At 43.8% G+C, this 16,399-nt stretch overlaps 1 protein-coding gene across 15 annotated transcripts in view; it reads left to right on the top strand.

Moving 5' to 3' along the window:
• The first annotated feature begins 10,811 nt into the window (after positions 1-10,811).
• PPM1B (protein phosphatase, Mg2+/Mn2+ dependent 1B) overlaps positions 10,812-16,399 on the top strand; it is a 60,317-nt gene continuing 54,729 nt past the window's right edge. For 3 of the 15 annotated variants that reach the window (XM_071739488.1, XM_071739489.1, XM_071739481.1), the window contains exon 1: positions 11,796-12,043. The gene's annotated coding sequence lies outside the window, so the exon portion shown is untranslated. Of the gene's footprint in view, positions 10,831-11,043; positions 11,254-11,762; positions 12,125-12,565; positions 12,585-16,399 lie in introns of those variants that run through there. The other 12 variants (XM_071739482.1, XM_071739483.1, XM_071739476.1 and 9 more) reach the window with 10 other exon arrangements.

The following is a 16,399-nucleotide window of genomic DNA, read 5'->3' as shown; positions in this document are numbered from 1 at the left end:
AAGGGGCTCTGGTCTTTCCCATGTTTTATTGCTGGGCAGGGAAAGGGCCTCTGCACAGATTGGTGGTAAGAAGTAGACTACTGCCACTACAAGAGGAAGTCATCTTGCTCAGGGCATATTCCAGACAGCCATGGACTGAATAAATAAACCTTGAAGTCATAGTCACTGGAGACTGACTGCTGTTTTCCAGATCTCTGCAAATACTTAATCTTCCTTGCTTTCACTCCTGATTTGCAAAAAATATGTAATGATAGTACAATAGTGATGTGCTAGTAATTGAAAAAAGTAACATTTTTTTCAATAATTGAAAATTCCCAAGCCCCATCTACCAATGCAGCTTATTGGTGTTTGATAAATATATGCCATTGCATGGGCTGTATACAAAGGTCCCTCTCTAGCTGAATAAACTGGCACTGACATTTCCTGTATCTCTATAGCTTATACACTGCTGGCATCCAGTTTTAAGTGTCCTACTGTGATATGACAGTGCCAGCACTGTGTTTGGCAGTGTCCACTATGTACTTGCTTTTGCACTTGTTACATTTCAGCTATGGTGCCTCTATTAATTTTTTTTTTCCCAAACACTTTATGGAAAAGCTGAACTTGTTACCACTGAAGAGCTAACACTCTCCAGTCTCTGTTGTTATTCTTTCTTTTACAACTTTTGAAATTTTGCTGTCCTTACACCCTTTTGCAATTGAATGTAATGTTTACATTTCTTGAATCTTTTTCTAGATGTAAGATACGCAGTTGGCTTATTCTGGCCAAGATTCCATGTGGCACTCTTGCTTGACTCTCTTGGTGTTTCACATGTTCTTCTGCATAAGAAATACGTTGCACCCTCAGTAGTGCTAGAGCACTGTGTAACTCCAGAAGATTTAATCTCAGGTGGGCACCTGCAATTGTGCAATCTCATGTATTCAAGAAATGTCCCACTGGAAAGACTCCTCCCCACAGTGTAACACTGACTCTTGCTATTTGATAAGAAATTACTTGGTTTCTCAAATTTCTCCATGAGGCTGTGGGTGTCCTAAAGACATGTGTGCCAACTCATTTATTTGGACTCAATTCCTCTTCTTTAGCAATAACACAGTTACTTGAAATCACTGTTATTACCAGGCAAAGTTTAAGGGAAAAAATATACTAGCAAAACAAGAGTTAAGTTTCTGATTATAAAATGAAAACAAACTTAAAGAGAAACAAAACACATAGAAACAAGAACATCGAATTTCAATCTGTATCTTGTTCTGGTAGCTACTCAGAGCTTGCCTCGGGGAGCCACGGAGCCAGTACAACTGCACATCAGGTTGTACTTCTTGCTTGGGTTTTTGCCTGCTTCCACCCCAAGTATGAGGGACTTCCCCATTGCAAGGAGGGTTAACTTCAGAACATTTCCTTGGAATAGGTCCCTTCTGTTGCTTCCTTGAATTTAGAGAAAATTCTAACATATTGTAAAGTAGTTTTGATCAACCTGAGCTATTTAGCTGAATGCAAATGAAAACTGTTAAAGCTTGTCTCAAGTTGAATCTTCTCTGATATGCAGTGATCCTTTGACACACCAGTTTCCAAACTTAGAATTACCTTCCTGCTTAGAAATTCTGTTGAATTATAATTTGATTTGGGTCTCCAATTTCTCAGACAGCATAGTTTCTATTATGAACATTTTTCATGACTTGTAGAGGATTCTAAATTGCATATAATAAAACTATCTGCTGTACTTCAGAACCAAACCTCACAGCTTGTGAAAAATGGATCACTTTATTCATAGGGTTCATACAAGAGATGCCAGTAATAATGATGATCAGTTCAGAGTTTAGAGAATTTTCTCAAATAATTTTTACTCCTCTTATTTCCTCACTTGATCATATCAGGGGCTTTACAACTATCATAGTAACTTCTAACTCTAATTCCCTTGGCCATAGTTAATTATAGATATCCTGACAGTTTCTCTCAGAGTTATTTATTGCAGAGTTTCTTTCTAGTGCACAGACTAATCAGAGGTCTTCTGGGGGGCCTTTCACTTTCAGAAATGCAGCTTTTAAAATGTCAAGTCCTATCACCAAGACTTTGTTGGGTTTGTTTCATTTTGGTACTGCAGAGTGCAAAATTCATGAAACTGCTCTCTTCTCTAAAGTTGAACATTCACATTTAAAATCCAATGTCCTCTTGCCACTCACGTTAGATTATTTTCTAAATTAGAAAATCTCTTCTAATACTTTGAAATATACTTCGTTGGGCAACAGATAACTTGTTAAAAAGGTAAGCTTTACACATTTCACTGACTTAGTAGTGCTGTTGGAAAAAAGGTTTATTTTAACTGGCAGTTCTTTGATGGAGCGTGGTAACAGAGTTATAACACTCACAGTGCAGAAACACAACAACCCTGTTCTTATTTTGTATTTTCTCTTTGCTAGCTGCAACTCCTGGTTTATTTTTGTGTTTCAAAGACACCACTAGATTTTGTTTTTTCTTTGAGGGGGGTCAATCATCTATTTCTTACCTGGGTTATATTCTTACCAGGATAAGTGGCTCTCTGGCTTGAGCAGAGCTGAATCCAAAGGCTGTGATCATGGTGAAAGTTTCCCTTTGCTGGAAAAGGGAAGGGAGGGACTTGGAGCACTCAGTACCTCACAGGCAGCATACAGCATACTTAATGTTGACACTACTATTATGGCTGGCATATTTTGATCATCTCATTTTCTCTTTGATATTGACGTACAGTAAAGTGTGAACATTATCTTCAAGCTGCAACCTGATCTTACTGAGCTCTAAGTGCAGCGAGGGGCAGTGGATTTTCTCTTCAGCAACACCATGAACAGCAGGAGCTCTGGAAATTGTAGTGGCAACAGCAGCTTCTGTTGTGACAGTTCTCTCCTAGGTCACCATGGTGAGAATGTATCTGAGTGGTGTTTCTTTTTTTTCTCTGTCCAGACACTAATATCATTTCTGGAAGCCAGAAGAGGAGCTTATATAAATAAATACCCTTGTTGTGAATAAGCTCCATGTGCACACACTAGTAAGAAATACAGACATTTTCTTTTTTAGGAAGGATTTAATTATTAGACAAAGAAGGACTTAATACTTTTTAGACTAAATGCAACATATTTACCTTAAACAGTTGTTCCATCTGTTAGTATGTAAATGGGGGAAAAAACCCACAAAACTGTTAATTGAAAAAAAAAAACTAAAACTTATTAACAATGTGGAACCTGGCCTGCATTCTGCTTTGCTTTCTTTCTGAAGATTCATTACATGCTTATATGTTTTAACATAAAAAATAACTTTTGAACTGTGGGTATTGCAAGACAATGCAGGGGATGTACCTGGAGGCCTAGCTGGACATGACATGACAAAGTGTCTGACATCAACCACTTTGATGGTCAGGGTAGCACTTAACAAACCACCTAACAGAAATGCAGAAAAGGAGGAATTAACTCCTTTTTGTAACAGCTTAGGGAGGGGCTCCACTTGGAATCAGTGTTATCCCTCCTGCCAATCATGCTTACTGGCTTTGCTCCCCAGCAAGCTGGTGTGCAGCCTTGTTGATCTTACCAGCTGGGTCTGCTGGTGGTGACTCTCTCTATCTGAATCCCCAGCAACTGCTTCCATTAGCAAGTTCACAACAAGTCATGTCTGCAGCTCTGGCCTGCTGGACCACTTATTCTGGGGTACATCACTGGGATGGGTATCAGAGAGCACTGTTTACACATTACAAGATTTTAGAGAAACAGCAGCCTTCCCTTGCTGAGGGTTTACTTTTCTTGGTTTGTTTTCTTTCTTGCCACCTTTCCTTTCTACTTAAACTTGTATTCACCAGTTGCATGCATCTATAACTTACTCCACAGCCCCTGCTGCAGCTCACTTCTTTAGGAAAAGGTTCAGTGTCCTACTGGACAAAATGAAGTTTCTGTCAGAAGATGACCTTTTCCCCCCTCCCCTAGTCTTTAAAACTGTAAATTAAAAAAATTATCTCAAGACCAGCTTTGCTTATCACTAATGTTTCAAATGTGTACTGGGGCAACCTTTCACACTGTGCAGTTTAGTTACTGGTGAAGGACGAGGAGTCACATCCATTCCAGCTTAACAGCTCAGCAGATCTTAAAAGAATGCCCTCACCAGAAACATCCTCAAATAATACAGACTGCTCACACAGATCAGATGGCTTCTGCCTGATGTGTTGCCTCATTCTAAGCACCTTCTCTTACCCATGGGTAGGTAGAAAAGCGTGTGATACAAGCCCCCACTCACTGGGGGTCTCAAGCTGCTTCTCTCTCAGCAGTGGGGAGAAAAAGAGATGATGGTGAATGGAAATGTAGTAAAGTGCTTTAAAAGTATCAGTGATTTTATGAAGCAACCTTTGTCACCCTCCTAAGCAATTATATTTCATAGTTATAGGAAGGACAGGTAAAATAGTGAATTAACAGGAATGATGATTCCATATGAATTAAGAAAATATCACAAAGATTAAGTAGGAAGCTGTTAACTCCTCATTAGATTACTATTAGAGACATGTTAAGGACAGAAGCGTAAGTGGGCAGGAAAATGTAGTGATGGAATTGTACTGACAATAAATCTTGGTTAAAGTTGCATATCTTCACGATAACCTCTTCAGATTTAATTTTTTTTCCTTTTAAAATCTTATGCTTATTTTTGAATTTTCATTAGAATGGTCTGCACTGTATAACATTGTATCTATACAGTACCTGAAAGATGTTTGAAAATTGAGAGTATATTGTAAACCAAAAGTAGTCTCTCTTATGGAACCTAAAAGCAGGCTTGCTAGCCAGACTTGATTGACTACCTCAATAACATCAGCTTAAAAGATGATAAGAACATAAGTACTTTACAGTTGAGTATACTTAAGCTTTTGAACTCTTTTAAAGCATTTTCAGATCTATCAAAACATTTTAAGGCCTCTTGTAATACTTCAGTTGGAGGGTAAAAAAAGTAACCCTAAATCCAGATGTGAAAAACAAAACAAGGCAGTAATAATAATGAAAATACACATTAGGGATGACAAGTGAGAGTAGTCTAAGCAGAAATTAGTATTCTAACACCAAAGTAAAATGTTTAGCAAGATTTTAGACTGCAAAAGGAGACATGTCAGCAAGAAGCTAACAGAACTGAAACTTCCAGTCTGTCTCCCATGCTACCTACAATACTACATTGAGTTCTGAGCTTCCCAGTAGCACAGAGGAAAAGTGTGAATGAATGTTCATGAGACTGAGTTCTTATGGCAAATTATTGCTCTACCAGATAGGATCATATAGCAGCATTCAGTAGCTTAAACTAACACATTTTACTTCAGCAGCTGGACAAGCTGGGAGCATGCACACAGGCAGTTATTACAGCTTTTTCTGAGGAGTAGTAACTTATTAAGCCGTGCTAAGTCATGGCTTAATTACAAACTGGCTTGACAGCTTGTGGCTGTCTGTCTCTACCCAATTTAACAACAAGAACAAAGCTCAAATGAAGGCAACAGAAATAGTCATGGCACATCAACCCCTTCAGTTTGTTACATCTCAAAGCCAGCTCATGGCTGCCTGTGTGGAGCTCCAAATAAGTACTTCCACACTGCCAATTAAGTGCCTATGTGAAGGCACTTAACCTGTTGCTCAATCATGCTTATGATTGCATTTGTCATTCTAATGCTGAAGCTGAATGGCATTTCACATCATGCCATGATAAAATTAGAATATTCTGTCCTTCTTTGTTATCTTCTTGAAGTGATGAGCTTCTGGTGTCTAGAGGAAATTTCTGGTATTAACCCCCCAAAGTCTTGCTTTTATACTTTTGAAGTTAACTGCATTTTTATTTCTGCAACTGTTCTATTATGCATGGCTCCCTAGTTCTATTCACTGCTGGTACCTCCAAGCACTGGCTCATTTACAAATTTATTTCTCACAACATTGTTCTGCAGTGCCATTAAAGAAACTATCTAGTAGGTTTCAGCCCAAAAACTGTGGTTTTTTGGGGGTGGAGGAGGGAAGGGGCAGGAGAAAAGAGAAAAATTTTTACTCATATACTTCACTGCTCACCATTAGATTTTGTTTTATCCTTTATGGATAATCCATCACCTCCATTAGTCTCTGATATTGCTCTCCTACTTCCTATCACTTCCTGTTTACCTCCAAGTTGAATGATACTATCAAAGAAAGATATTAGGTTAATCTGGCATTTTCCACCATTTGTAAACAAACATAACTCTTTCTCATTTCCTGCTATACTTACTTTAAAAAGCTTACTATGAGACAAGTGATTTCATTTGACAGTGTTTTCTGATTTCCAGAATGGGCATTATCTGTTCTGCCCAGAGGATGTAGACTGTGCTTTATTTTAATCTTTTATGTGATACTAGCAATTTCCTTTCCCTCCTAGCTATCCTGTCCTCTAAATCTGTGTTCAACATCACCATCTTTACTGAAAACTGAGACAAAATATCCATTTAGTTTTAGAATCACAGGCAGACTATCCCTAAACCCCACATCTTGCTCACTGGAAAGCGAAATCACTTCTATCTTACAAGATTATGTTGCACCTCGCTGATTTTCCAGTTATCATATGCAAGATCTAAACTAACCTGATTTTCTGAATAAATTCTCCCCTCATTTTCACATTTGTTGATGTCTGAGATCTTTTCCTGAACCAGACCTTTTTTTTTTTGGTTTTGCTGTATGCTCTCTGCTTGTAATTCTTCCCTCCCTCTTGATGCCACTTCTCTTCCACTTACGCCTTGAGGCCTCTACCTGTAAACTTTTTTGCCTTGTGTGAGAAACAGAATCCTGATGGAATTAGTAGTTTTGGGTTTAAGATACCTAGGGCCTCTAAGACATTCAAATTCCTATTTTCATTATACAAGTTGATTTTATTGTCCGGTGCCTTCAGTTACCACAGTTCACCTTCCTGAAACTGAGAAAATTCTACTTTCCTTCACGCCAGCCTTTCACCAGTCAAACTGTGACCTCCCACTCCAGGTTTACTATCTCCAGCCCAGCCTTTCAGGGCATATTCTTGAATCCTTCAAAAGCTTTACCACTTATAGGCTCAGCGAGAGTTTGGAGGAAGAATCCATTGACTACCACAGCCCAGAATGTCTGGCCTCAACTAAAAGTTACATGGATTCCCCAAAATATTAACTGGGAATCCGAGATCTTGCTGACTGGTTCTTTGTATCCAAGTGGTACCACCTCCTCAATAATATGGAATTTTCTAGCTACTTCCAAAACTTCCACCCACCGGTCTGTATCGATCTTGCAACCCTCTTCTCTCAATACACTCTAGTGTAAAACTATCTTTTCCAAAAATAAATTGGAACAAAATCATGAGCTATTTTCTTTGCAGAATATTGCTTCCTTCACACAGAATGCTGCTAGACATCTTTATTTTAACTTCTATGTTTCCTCAGCTTCAAATCTACTCTAATCTATGTGTTCCAGATAGGAACTCCCTGAGTTTTATCACAAGTGGAGGTCCTGAACTGTTTTGTTAAAATCCCCCATTTTTCCCCCCTAAATGCTGGAAATAGCATATCCACTTTCCAGTTCTTTAATTTTATCACAGTAACAGTACTTATTTGTTGCATTTGCCTGTGTCTGTGCCTTTTTCTATGCTTCTCATCCCTCCTTCTTCCTAGTCCCCATTACTGTCTTGGCATTTAGTATTCCTCTCTTTGAGCAAAACCAAGGCAACATATTATATGAATCTTCACAAATTTTCTCTGCTGATTTCTTAACATAAAGATGGCCTTATTATCTGTGGTGGTTTCCTTCATTTCTTCACAGATGGTGTAATCTAGGAGTGCACAGGGAAGTGGCGAAGAACTTAACTACTGTTGTCTAGTGAATTAATTTCCATGGGAAGTTACTCAGCTGAAAATGAAAGACCTTGTTTGCTTTGCACATAAAAATATTCATGTGCTGTGAATATTCTCAGTGTCTGAGAATGCTTTCTTGTGAAACTAGAGCAGTTGACACTTGTGGTCAAACCATTGTGAAGGCCAGTTAAGACTTGGGATGGATTTTTGCTTCAGATAGAAAACTAACTTTTTCAAAAGCAGATGTAGGATTTGGCATACCAATGTGAAAACACTGTCAGATGGAGTAGCTTCCCAACGTTACTTTTATTTTGTCAAGACCTGTTTTACATTCATTCAAACATTAAACAAATTTAATTATTGAGATTCATCAACAACCACTCCTAAAACAACAAATCCATTCACCAGGAATAACAGAACATTTAAAAATTGTAAAATTTAAAACTCCAAATGTTAAGAACTCACTTTCCTTCCTCTTAAGTGCAGTATAAAAAGAAGTTGTTTGGAAATTACCTTTATCCTGTACAATCTCTTTCCCATTTATTGATTAATATTTCTATAGCTCACAGTAGTTTTCATTACCACTAAGAATCAGATGGACATTGCATGTAATAAAAAAACCTGCACACGCTTTCAGGCAGGCACACATTACTGTTTACCCAACACACACGTATTCTAAAACAAATATCCCACTTTAGTAATGTTACATGAAGCTTAACTGGGGCCAGCCACCAAAAGGCAAAAAATCCCTAGATTAGCCATTAACTCCACATTGCCACATACAACCATTATTTCACCTACTTATTACTTCACCCACCGCCCCTGCTGCCTGTCACTATGCTTTTTGTCTCTTGCCACACACATCTCTTGAGCAATGCCAGCATTCAGTTTTAGCCCACAGAAACCAGCCAGATATGCACATTTTCTAGTGATTAGAAATGTGCTGTTTACCCTTGGTTAAGGACTCATGTGCAGGGCGTTGATTTTTGGTTAACCTCTAACATTTAAGCAGGTCGTGTTTGAGAAGCAATAGGGGATATGATTTATTACATTAGAGATAATGGAGGGTAATATTTATTATTTGGGGAAGTCAGTTCCATAAAGGCTGTACTGGTATTCATATTTCTCTGAACTCGTTATAACATTATGATATGCAGTGGGAGCTGAAGGTGAAATGAAGAGGATTAGAACAAAAGTGTGGACCCAAGAAGCAAGGAGAAAGGCAGGGTCAGCAGGTTTGAATGACAACTGCAAGACTTTGTTCTGATTTCCTTCAGTGTTTCTGTGCATTTTTGTTCTAGTAGTCACTGTGGGATGCATGGCTGGTACAGTAAATTAGATGGAAGAGTCAGCAGCTGAGTATACCTCGATCTCATTAAGCAAAATTATCTAATGCTACCTATGTTATCTCACTGGCAGGTAGCCAGGAGGCAAAGCAGAGGCTGTAAACAGAGACCAGATAAAATTACAGCCCAGTTCTGTACCTGCTGAAATCTGTGCAAGGCTTACCATTACTTTAAAGGGTCACAGCCTCTCAAAATACTCTTGGTAAGTCACTTGAGATAAAAAAGTATTTTAAAAGTCCAAGAAGTATCTAGGCTGAATTAATTTTATATTCATCAACCTGAAGACATAGCAATTTTTAGTCAGATTTGTCATCACTTTAATAATACATGAAGTGTTTAAATGACTAAGAGATATAAGCCTGGAGAAAGGGGGGAACAATTCTCCAGCTAGATGTATAAAAGTATCTTGAGTCCCAGATCATGTGGGCACTGCAAAGTTAACTAGGTTGATTGGCAGCTCTGTCTGGGCACTCAAATTAGCTTGTCTATGAGCAAGTTTTCTATGACAGACACCGACCAGCAGGCTCAGTGTTCTTGCTGTCTCTGAACAACCTCACGAGTGCCTGTGCTGAGGAATCTAGATTTCATTCTCTATCAAATGGTAGAGAGATGTGTCAAGCAGCACTGTCACTCTGGAGTGGCCTTTCCCATCTTTTCCTTGAATAGTACATGCACTTGAATCAGTACAAAGCAAAGTTTCAGTGATAACTTGAGAGCTGCAGTTGCATTAGTTACCTGAGCACCTCCAGAGCTCTGTGTAAGGATTTTCTGATGTGAATGGGGGTACCATGTCCTTAAAGCTAAAAGCTGGCAAGTATTTGGAGTTATGGAAAAATAATCCCCAACTGTGCATAGGTTGAACTCTGGGAGAAAACACCAACTCCAGAAAGGGAAGTTCCCATCTTCCTCAGGGCCAGCTCTTTTGCAAACGCTCCGAAAGACAGATGGGTAAATAAAAATGCTTGTGTAAGCTGTGTTTTGAGCTGTGATCTTAAGTCCCACATACAGCAGAAGTGTTCGTTCACACTGGTGTATAGTGTGTGGGGAAAAAAAACCTCAGTGTAAGAGTACCAGGGCATCTGTAGCCTATCTGTATGCCATTTGCACAAACTGTACACTCAAGTTTGGACACTTGGAAGAATAAAGGCAAGGAGATCCCATCTCTGCCACAGAGCTTATGAGGTCTTGAGTCTCCCTGACGCCAGAACAGCCATGGGCTGCACACCGAGGCAGGAGTTGGGTCTCTCTCAAATCAACCCCAACTCGCTCAGCAAACCCATTGACTGAGAAAGACGGCAATCGTAAGGAATTATGAGGCACCGGGCGGATTTTTGTCTTCCTTACTGAATAAACATTTTCGTTTGGGGGCAAAAGAGAAGTTAAAGGTTAGGCGACCCCCTGCAGGAGGTTAATTAAGGCCTGCAAAGGGGAGGCTCTCGTTGGAGCAGTTGGCACTCGCGCCCTCACCCAGCCGCCGTTACTTCTCAGGCGGCGCGGTGCCATCGGCCCCGCTCCGGTGTTCGCCTCCCGCCCCCTCAGCCCACGCACAAACACGGGGCCCGGCGGCACAGAGGGGCTGTCCGTCCCCTGACGGGAGACGCGGCGCTCGATCCCCGCTGGCGGAAAGGAACGCCGAGGACCGAGAAGCCTCCAGCCTCCCTCGTTACTGTGGTAAAATCGACGGCCCCGCTCCCCTCCTCAGCCAGGACCGGGGGTTGGGCGCGAGAGGCCCCGCGCGGCCCCGCCCACCCGCGGCCGGGAAACGGGACCCCGCGCGCCCTCATTGGCTGGCGGTGATGTAATGGCAGGAACATACGGGTACCCATCACCGCCCCCCGCCCCCCCCCCCCCCCCCCCCCCCCCCCCTCCCCGCGGGACGGGGATGGGACCGCGCACCTCTTCCCCTCCCTCCCCCTCCCGGGGACCAATCGCCGCGCGGGCCGGGTCTCACTGCGCGGCTCCGCCGGGACTCGCCGGCCCTTTCCCAGCTCCCGCCGGTCCCGCTGTATTGGCAGGGGCGGCAGCCAATCAGGAGGAGGCACCCACCAGCCCGGTCACGCCCATTTCACGCAGCGGCGGCCGCGGAGACGGAGGGTGCGGGACTGGCGGGGCGGAGAACCAATGGCCTGCAGGCAAACTGCGCCGGGAGGGAACAGATGTGGCGGAGGGAGGGAGGGAGGGAGGGAGGGAGGGAGGGAGGGAGGGAGGGAGGGAGGGAGGGAGGGAGGGAGGGAGGGAGGGAGGCGGGGAGGGGCGAGGGCCCTCGCTGACAGCCGCTTCCGTCAGTCTTGCCCTGGCTACGAGGCCGCATAAAAAGAGTGCGGAGACGGAGTCCGTGCGTTAGCACCTTGATTGACAAGCGCCGCAGCCAATAGTTTTCAGAGCACAAGGGAACAGTCCAATCAGAAGAAGGCTGTGGGCGGGGCTGGCGGTTGAGCGGCGAACGGCTCGGCCACTGACACTGAGGGAGGGTAGAGCCGGAGGGGCGGGCGGCCAATGGTTACCGGGAAAGGGCGGGGAGAGATGAGGGACGGCAGCGGCAGCCAGTAGGCTGGGAAGGACGCCGGGCGGCCCGGGGGGGAACAGCAGCGGGCCGGTGGGGGCGGGGCCAGGGGCTGTGTACCGCCCGCCCCTCCTGGGGCGCTCTGACGTGGGCGGTGGGGAGGGCGGGCCTAGCGGCGGCCTTTGGGACAGGGGCTCCCAACATGTCCACGCTGCTGGCGGAGCTCGGAGTGCGCGAACGGGTGGCGACTGCAGCCGGTGGCGGCCAGAGCGGGGCGGCCCTTGCCTGAGGCAGAGCCAGGCCCCCTCGCATTCGGGCTGGGCCCTGCCGGGCCGCCTGGAGCCCGGACACCGGAGGGCGCCGGTACTCGTCCGTCGACAGGTAGAGGGGTCAGGGCCGGCCGTGGGGCACAGGCGAGCGGGTTGCGTATGCATCGGGCCGGGCCCAGGCGGACAGTGAGGGGTAAGGGGCCGAGAAGGCGGGCCTGGCCTGGGCAGGCGTGTTACTGAACAGCGGGGCCTGCGTGCGTGCCGTGGGAAGCGGGGGCTGGCACGGAGGGGCGGCGGGCAGGGCCCGCTGCGTGTTCGTCCCCGGGGAGAGAGCAGGCGCCGCGTAGGCCCCGGCCTCCGCCTCTTCCCGCCGGGGGAGAGAAGTAGGCTGGGGGCGCATCGATTCGGCTTCTCAGCGGGAGAGCTGGAGTAGGTTCACGGGGGAGGGACGACGGTGAAGTGGCGGGGAATCTAAGCCCACCGGTGTAGCCGGGATTAGGGCCCGCCCTCTCGGTGCGCCCCGGCGGGGCGGCGGCAGGGGGGCCGTCGGCCCAGGCCCCGAGCGCCGGTCGTTGAGTGTGAGGTGGGGGAGCCGGCGGGCCGAGCCCGCTGTGTGCGGTGCGGGCGAGGGGCAGAAGGTGGTCGGCGTTCCGGTACGGGCGATAGGAGTGGGGTTGGGGGAGAGCCGGCGGGCCGGGCCCGGTCCGTGCACGTGCATTGCTTGGGTCCCGGGGAGCGGCGGGCTGGGGCCGGCGGGACCCGGTGTTTACTGACGGGGGGTGGGCGAGGTAGTGGGAGCTACGGGCCCAGGTGTTGGGGGGAGTTGTCGTTGGGCCTGGGTGTTTGTGAAGGTTTGTGTTGGTGTGAGGAGGGGATGAAGTCGCGGGTGGATAGGCCCTGCCGGGTACCCTTTGGTGTAGAAGGGGAAAGAAGTTGAAGGCAGTTCTGTTCTGTAGTTGGGAGTTCGCTGGCTACGTGAACCAGAGGTGATACTTTTATTATAATTTGTTCTTAGTCAAAGGGAGCAAATAATTTTGGTGGACTTGGAGGTAGCTGGAAAAATCTGTTTACATGTTGTGGTAGGTCGAGGGGTGGTGGGTGCAACCACAGGTATTTAGAAATAGAGATACATGAGAGAATATGAATTCAGGAGTGATAGGTCGTGTGTGTTGTTGGAAGTAAGGTGCTAAGTTGTCAGGCTTCAAGCGTAGTGGAGGAAGGAGGCTTTGGGTAGTAAGCCTATGTGCAACTCACAGGCACAGTAGTAACAGGTTGCTGCAAGGTTCTGAACTTGTTTTGCTTGGTGGCCAGTGTGGTTAAACATAATGTTAAAGACCTTCGTGTGTAATGTGAGATGGTATGTGGACAGAAAGGCATTCATTCTCTTACTTCGTGTAAATTGGTTTGTCGGATGCTCACATTGCAAGAGAGATTTGGCTGTCATTAGCTCCTTGAGCCCTGTTTCTTGGGTATTGAGCAGGGCTAGGGCAGCAAGCAATTGTGGTCTGTGTCCTGGAAACGTGAGGGAAGCTGTGAGTTGGTGTCTCCCCTGTGATGATATCCAAAAACTGGATATTTGTAGTTTCAGCCATGGTATACAAATTGGAAAACATGTAGCAAATACCCTGTGTTCGGGTCATGATGCTGCAGTTTGGAGAAAAGTCTGTGCATGACCTGGGGAGTTGTAGGACTGTAGTAATCTGTATTTGTTAGGGGTATTGGGCAGTGTAAATTCCTGTCTATAAAGGCATCAGCACACTCTTCCTGTGAGTAAATTTCCAGGCATCATCACCGATTATGAGAAAGTGAGAAGGTTTGAGTAGCTATTAAAAATAGACATGAATGGTGGAGTCTTTGAAAGGTTTGTCTGCACTTGAAAAGGGGAGGTGGGATGAGTTTGTGGTGATTATACATATGCAGGGTGAACACTATGTTAGGCTATGTATACATGTGTGTATCAGGGGAATGGTATTTGTGCAAAAGGGAAACTGGAGTTTTCATATTGCTGAGTCGGTGGGAAGTCTGTGCATGGAGAGAGGAGGCAGACTTTTTTGGCTGAGGCTATGAAAAGTTGAAATGGTGTGGGGGAGGGATGATAAACTGAGTTCAGGGTTCCAGGTGTGCCCTGAGCAGGTAGGACTCTGCAGGGATTCCTCTTGGTTGGAGGGAATGTTTTACAGTTGTGACAGTCAGAGGAAACTAAAAAAGTGAATTAAGATGAGGCCGTTTGTGATTATTATGATTATTATTGGATTAAGGGAGGCTTCAGAATAGTCAATAGTGTTTCTGTTAAAGGTGCTTTTTTATTTATTTTGTTCTGTTTGTTCCACTGGGTAAATTGTCCATTAACTTTAAGGGTAAACTCCTGCTGAGCCTAGCACTCACAATGATGTTAATAAGAGCTTTTAGTTAGCTGCTGACCTAATGTGGTACAGACAAGCCTCGTGTGTGCAGACTCAGGGACCTGAATGCTTTTGTGCCTGTGTGCTATATATATAGCTTAATACTGTACCTGAGTGCATGTGTCCACAAGGTATGAAGTCTTCTGTACTGGGCATATGCTTTAAAGAGTCTTTGTGCATAAACATTTGGGGACCAGACTTGTATGACAAGTTGATCTGTTAGAATGGAAAGCTGTTTGGCACAGGTTGAAGTGAGGAAAGATTGCACCTGTGTATTCCATGTTCTGTATATTTGTGATAGTATGTACTACTTGCTTACCCATCCCCTCATGTCTTGTTCTGGACAGGTATTTAGAAGAGGTTGTTATATAGGATATATGGTTTAATTAAGGCATATAGCATCAGGATGAGGGAAACAGAATTAATGTAGTATGGAGAAGGCTGTATTTAGAGTTCATAGAACCTGTTTTTATCTTGCTGTCATAGCTGTGAGGTGATCAGTTACTGAGCTAGGGAACTGGAGAAAAAATAACGTAACCTCATAGTAGTTATCCTGAATCATCCATTTCCCTTCTTGTCTCTGGTGTGGAGTTCTCATTGTTCATTCCGACTTTTCCAATGGTGAGCATAATGTGTGCTTCTGACTTATTAAACTTGAGATCCTGTCTTGCTGAAATATCAACCTATCACAACTGAAATTAAAGCTTGTGAAATCTCTATGTTGAACATAGTGTTTAAAGGTGCTCAGTGTCAGGAACTGTCACTAGTGGAGTGAGTGACTGAGAGCAGCAAATATTTCATGAATGTGTTGCCTTTGTATTACGAAAAGGGAAAGGCAATAAAAATTTGTTCTTAATATTGGATGTAAAAATCTGAATGAAGTAGTTGTATTTTAAAAATTAATATCAACTTTTGGAGTGGGGTTTATTTAGACTGCAGCAAGGGATGGGGTTGTACATAGAACAATATTGTTCAGAAAATCCTCTTGTCTTGAATGAAACAAACTGCAGCATGCTTGGCTACATGCGACAATAGTGTTCTTTGGGGAGATGCACTTCCTTTTTTTTTTTTGTTTGTTTTGTTTAGCTGCTTTTGGTTTGTGGTGGTTTTCTTGTTTTCTTCCAAACCACAGTGAAAATTGAAATGGATCATTTGTTAGTGTCATGGATCATCCAGTCCATAAGGAATACTTAGATCTGTTGCTGTAGTTAGTAAGTGGTAAATAGCTTCTTTTCTGGTCAGCATGTGGAAGATAGCTGGTTAACCATGGTTTTTTGCACACACAGTCTCTTCCAACTGAATGGGGAAGCCTTGGTAAAAGAACTGAAGCTCTGGGCTTCTTGTGTGAATTGTGAAGAGTAACCACTGTTCGTGCATATCTTTGTGTCTGTAGTTACTTTTTTCCCCTTTAATATGGATTCTTCCTGCTCACCACCTTAACTGTATCAAGTGTACTCAATTTTGGTTTTGTTTTCTCTTAATTCTTGTCACCTTGTTGCACCAGTCTTTCTTGCTCTCTGAATCTGATCCTGTGCTTGCTTCTCTTCACTTGTCTGAAAATGGAGAAGCATCGTTCAAAATCTTAAGTCTTTTAGCAACTTAAGTGATTTGATCTAAATATTTGTCTTAGTGTATTGGAGAAGGGGTGATTTCTTTGGAACAGTTTTCTTTGGAAAACTGTTAACATTTTTTGCTATCTTGACTCCCCTACTATTTATAACTTTTTTAACTTCCTTAACTTCCTTTCTTCCAATCTTTATGCTCAATCATCTTCAAGATTTGGCTTATTAGATGTACAGTGTGTGAACTGTGGCTTCTTCCTTCTCTCTGTTTGCTCGTCGCATGGATGCACGATAAATGTTTTATGAAACTTCAAGAGAGGTCTGGTTTAGCCCTTGTCTTCCGCATATCTAGAATGCATATGATCTTTTGGAAATTTAATTGCAAAATCTGGACAAATCATTGCAAGTTTTTAATTAGAAAAAAAAAAAAGCTTCCCAAATTTAAGTAATATGGGACTATAAAAGTCCAATGAAGAGAAATTCAAAAGATAAAAATTGTTTTTC

The sequence above is a fragment of the Heliangelus exortis genome, chromosome 3, assembly GCF_036169615.1.
Source record: "Heliangelus exortis chromosome 3, bHelExo1.hap1, whole genome shotgun sequence".
Classification (NCBI taxonomy): Eukaryota; Metazoa; Chordata; class Aves; order Apodiformes; family Trochilidae; genus Heliangelus; species Heliangelus exortis.
The sequence above is the reverse complement of the archived record's forward strand: the minus strand, read 5'-3'. Positions and strand labels throughout refer to the sequence as shown.